Here is a 6,000-nt window from a genome sequence, read left to right as displayed (position 1 = left end):
CCATTTATTGGTCAGTAGACAAGACTTGTTTTTGACCCAGCTGTCTGTCAATCATCAGCCCATCTGTACCAATTGACTCACTGTGTCCCTTCTCACCAAGGACGAGAGTTTGTCAAGAGGTACTGTCATTAAGGCAGCCATCAGGGATGGTTCAATGATTTTTCTTATTTGGTCCTAACTCACTGTGGACACTTGATTAAGGAGCAGAAGGGGGGCATCAATTGAGGTGACCTTGCTGGTCGTCCTTCAGTTCGTCAAGGGACATTGCTAACAAGCAGCCCTGCCTCCGTCACTTAAGCACAGGAAGTGGATTCCCTGGACACCACTAGAGAGGTAGCACTTTCATATGTGCTTCTTGACTGCTGTAACTCTCACTTCCTGTAGGAGACATGAGAGTTCCATGTCCTTTAACTCCTCCAACAACCCTGCCTTGCTTCAGTTCTGTGGCTGCTGTTTGAACCCCCAGTTGCCTGGGTCATAGTTAGATCTCCATCCTTCTGCACCACGGAGTCAGACTGGTTGTTACTGAGGACCATTTGTCACTAAGATATTTCCATGGGTTCAAGTCCTTATTTGCAGCCTATGCCAACCCTTTTGACTTTGGCATTAAAAATTCTCATTTCTTTGTGTAAGTATCTCAGCTGCATTCTTTTATAGCCTGTCAAGTAGCAGCTATATAGCTTGTATGTATTGCAGATGTTATGCACTGATTTTGCTCACAGCATTGGGTTACCATTTACCCTGCAGCTTCAGTTCCGTAAGGTACTTGATCATTGAGTGCAGTATTGTGGGTGTACTTAGAGATCAGGCTCATACCTGGTCTTAAGCCTCATAACCCTTGGAGAATTGATTTATAAGAGTTGGAACACATGTTCTTGGAAGCAGTAATCTTTGCCTTGAGACTGCAGGCTTAAATCTTAATCCATATCTCCAATGTTATGGAGTAATTAATTCATGACAATACAGTTGTGTCTAGCCTTAGACACAGCAGGTCTGTACCTTGCCATCCAGCTCAGCATTTTAGGCAAGTGGAATTACAAGTGTATTTGCATAGCTCTAACACTTGTAGGCTCATGTTGCCCAGTGCTTCAGACACTGCTGACTGAATTATTAGTCTGTAGTCGCAAATGATCTCAGACAGTAGGGCCATATCACCATACCCTTAGATACCTTAAGGAAATCAAGTTTTGAATACTAGAGTAGTTTGTGTATGCTGTTGGTGGCAACAGGCTTGTATTAACCTACATCTCAAATACTCTATAGAGTAACTGGTTTGTTTGAGTCATTGTGTGTATTGCTTCAGTGACAAATCACTCATATCCATTCCTGTATTCTAGATGTTATGGGGCAGTCTAACTTTTCTCAACCTCTGGCACAGTTGAGGTTGTTTGGTGTGGTCTAATCGGCTGGGGTTATCTTTGGTACTGAAGTTCTGTAAGGCTCCCTTAATTTTGAAGCAGTTCTAAGACTCTTCTTTAACTGCTTCATTTCCAGCAGTTGCACCAACCTTTCCTGATTCATTTTACATTTTGCATTCTTCTTTGTTCCCACATTTCTCCGATACTCTGGGGTTTAGCCGTGAGCCTACTGAAGTTACGGAATTATCCCTCGCTGTCAGTGGCAGTACTGTCTCTTGGCAATCCTTACATGCTTGTCGTTCCATTTTTACTTAGTTTTTGTATATTTTGTACCTGTCTACCCATGTCAGGACTGGGCATTCTTACCAGTTTTCTCATTATCAGGAGACCACGAATAATGATACGCTACAGTTGTGGTGAATGGTCTTTAACTAGACTTTTTTTTATGTCCTGCTACCAAATGGTGATCTATAACTAGACGTTTGTCCTTTATGTAAGTTTGCTTTTTTCATCTCACTCTGTTCTCCTTTCAGATTAAGATGTGGTTGCTAGAGCCATTAGCAGAGGATGTCTTCCACTTAATCTTTGCAAGGAGGACTTCCCCTTTTATGTAGCCTATGTTAACGTCTTTCCTTCGTGCCCCTCACCAACAAAAAATGATCGTCTGACAGTTAACCTGTATTTCATTGTATCCCTCTGCCTCCTTCCCCTTTTTTGAAATTGGAATCTATCTTGGTAAAAGCTCCTAGTTCTTATCTGTGTTTTTTTTTTATCCTCAGTTCAGTATATCTGGCGTCACTAGCCTCCTTTCTGTTCCCAACAGATGCAGGGACCTTCTCCAGTCATATATTTTATGTTTTGAGGTTATGCAACTATATATGCAACATACATATGTTTATTTGTACTTCCAGACTGGAGGTCTACTCTGCATGCCTTTTGTTAGTTCCTGTTTGTGGCAAAATGTTTTTTCTGCATTTGATTTCCATTGGGCTGCTGTCCTGTATCCCACAGGCCTGATTCATACTCCACCTTTGAGGATGTCTTGGGGGCCATCACAGTGACTTCTACCTTCCCAACCACAAACCTTCTGATGGTGGTCCTCTGCATAGTTGTTTATCTTCCAGACTGCTCACATCTCTTGGCACAGGAAAAATTTATTTGTGGAACAGTGTCTTCCTCTCTCTCTAGTTAATGTCAGTTTCCTTGCCCAGCTGGGTGCATGTAGCCGTTATAGACTCATAGATTGGTACTAAGCTATCGGCCCTAGGGGCCTATACAAGCCTAGCCTTAACAATTCCCTGACTATTTCTTCCCTGGACCCTTGTCTAGCAGGGCAACTGATGTGATCCCCGGGGTGAATTTACGTTCTCCCATGCAATCGTCAAGGTTCCTTTTGAAGAGGGCGCTCTGCTTGACATGTATGTGCAGTCTATTCCGGAGTCTGGGGAGTCTCTGGGTCAGGAACCTAGCCCTCCAGCATGTTTTGTTTATTGTGATGACAAGGTTTAGATCCCTGGAGCGTGTGACTGTGAGGGATTGTAATTTTTATTTATTTTATTTTATTTTTATTTATTTTACATTTGTTGACCAGGCTAGTCTAGCTGGAGAAATTTCCATTTTCAGTAGTGGCCCAGGGAGAAAAGCTCCACAGAGTCAGATACATACAGAAAAACTATCATACAAAAAATATAATAATAATAATAATGGAGTTAGTAATAGGGTTTGCAAAAAACAAAAACTAGTAAACCCTTCAATGTAAAGTACTACTACAGGAGTTAATTACTATAACACAATACAGTCTAAATCACATTTTACAAGTTGAGAAAAAAAAAAAAAACTTATTAGATATAGTAAACAAAGGAATGTTGGTAAGGAAAGTAGAGTGAAAAGAAAGTAGGGGAAAAGATAGGGATTAAATGTGGATAAAAAAAAGAGCAAGTAATACAGATATTTCTTTAAGTGTAGCATGTCCAACAATCATGCCACCTGATTACTATTTTCCATACCTTGGGGTTGGATTTATGTTCTAGTTCCTGTATTTCCAGAATCACAGCTCAAGACTGGTCATTGCCTTTTATCTTTTTCGCTGCTGTATTTCCCTGGACAGGTTTGTGTTGTGGTTGCATCCATCTCTGGACCAGGATGACAATTATTTACTTGTGTTTTAAATCTCATTCATTGACATTAGAGCCTTCACAAGTGCTGGGGAGTAGATCTGCGTTACTGTTGGAACGAATGTACCTGACTTTTCCTCACTGGATATTTCTTTTGCCTTTGCCTATGTCTTGATATCTAGTATCTCCCCTTCAGGATTATTCTACATCTTTAAGTTGGGGTCTTCCAGCTATCCTGTTTTCTCTTTATATGGCTTCTGTTTGGATCAGATTTGATTTCAAGAGCCTTTGCCAAGATGGTTACTCATGGTTTCCTGGTCTCTCTCTCTTCAGGCTGTTAATGATTCTTTGGCTGTCTCCCTCCATAAGTTTGATCTTGGATCATGTCTGGGTCTTTTGCCCTTGATTTCCTTTCAGCTATGACCTCTTTGGTTATTTATAGGGTTTTCTTTATCATGATCCTGTCACAGGACTCCTGAATTTGTGTTCCAGCTGATATATTACATTAGGTATATTAAATTTCAGTGAGGTGTTAGGATGTTACGTTTCCTTGCCAAGCTTGCTCGGTTATTGTATTTCCCTGGGTTATACCTTGGGTTCCAGGGTACCAGCTTTCTGTTCAACTATATTTTTTCTGGTAGTCTTTGTTCCAGAACTCTTTGGTCTAGATTCCCTGTCATGGTCTTTGGCCTTTGCTTTTCTTAAAGCTGTGATTGCATTAGTACAGGGGTCTGCAACCTTCACTATCAAAAGAGCCATTTTTGGCCCTCTCCCACCAAATAAAATTCATCTGGCGCCACAAAACCTATTTGACCCCTAAAATGAAGATAACACAGCATGTAAAGTTTTATGTATAGCTATATACTATATATAAAATAACTAAGTTTATAAGAGCAATATTTAAAATTCATCCCTATTTTTGTACCTTTGTTGTGATTTTTATTGAGATCCCTCAATCGCTGTGTGTGTATGTGTCTGTGTGTAAAATGCATGTTAACAGAAACTGTTATTCTAGCAAGTTTATAAGAGCAATATTTAAAATCCATCACTCGATCGCTGTGTGTGCGTGTCATGCGGCAGAGTGGCCATTATTTTTCAAAGCTACAGGGAGCTACTGCAGAAGGGTGGAAGAGCCCTGTATTAGTCTATTGGAGCATTGTACTGTTCAGGACCCAGCTTTCTGGCTTCTTAGCCGCCCCCCTCCCCTGCCTTGTTATGTTCTCAAGGTTTAAACTGGATTTCTACAAGACTAGTGAGTCTTTGTTGAGAGTTTTCTGTCTTCTGGAGATGATCCCTTGCTTGTAATCGTGTTTGGCAGCCCCCAGGTCATGTTTTGTTGGGGACATTCTCCTACAAGTAGGAATATGAACCATGTCCTAGAGCATGCAACATTTATGTTCTTACCATAATGATCATTGTGCAGGACAGTGGTCCAACTTCCTCTACAAACCCTCTTTCCTTTTCCCTGCTTTTGGATATGAAGTTGATCTTTGCAACTTCTATGCTGTTATTCTTTATGCTTCATGTTCTACTGGCTAACAGAGATGTAGAGAGATGCCAACCTTTGCACAGGATTTCTGGTAAACAGCAGGAGTTTGTTGGCCTACAAAAGTTTTGTGTGCCAATCTGCCAGCCACAAGTCATGTAGGTATGGAAAGAAAAGTCTCAGGTGTACACATCTGTTGTTATGATAGGTACATAACTTTTGTGTTGCTAGTTAAGCCCACTGGGCATATGGCCCATTAACGGATGTACTCAGAGATGTGCACTAGGCAAATGAAGGCTATCGTAAACAAACTGAAGACTGTTATTTTGTTTAGTTTTTGATTTTTTGTTGATTTTGAGAGAGGATTGATTCATGTGTTTTGTTTTCCTGGATTTTTTTTTTTTTATTTTTGTATTATACATTTTGGATGTTGGTAATTTCCACTTATTTTTAATTAATGTATTCCCTTATTTTAACTGACAATGGCCTTAATCGTAACAAAAAAAGTCAAAAATACCCCCCCCCCCCCACACCGGTTCAGGCAGCCTAGTGTTTGGTTTAGCATGTAATCCAACCCTGCAGACTCGGGTATTCAGTATTTACCTATGCTGTACAGCAATGTCTGTACTAGAATATAAAAACATCTCCATAGTAGTGCAGCCTACAGAGCACTAATTTAGGGCATCTGACCCACTTTCAGTATTGGCTGTCTATGCAAACAAGCTGCTGTAGTTGGTGAGAAGTTGACTTTATTTCCATTCTTCCATGTATAACTTGCTACCCTGCGATTACTCTGCATGTGCAAGCCCTGGAGCTGTAGGTAGTTTCTTTGTTTCTAATAGAACTACGAAGCTGGTTCCCAAATAGAAATGGGCAAAAAGTTTGTATTTCAGATATCTCCATACTGCCAGTCAAAATTAATACATAGTTATATTATTGTGACCCTACCATCTCCTTGTTCTATCCATCAGAATTGGTAGCATTTTAAAGATTCTTTTTATGTCTTGAGCAAGGAAGAGGAGGGCTAGCTAACATCTCTGGA

The sequence above is a fragment of the Protopterus annectens genome, chromosome 16.part0 (assembly GCF_019279795.1).
Source record: "Protopterus annectens isolate FY-2018-M chromosome 16.part0, PAN1.0, whole genome shotgun sequence".
NCBI lineage: Eukaryota > Metazoa > Chordata > Ceratodontiformes > Protopteridae > Protopterus > Protopterus annectens.
The sequence above is the reverse complement of the archived record's forward strand: the minus strand, read 5'-3'. Positions refer to the sequence as shown.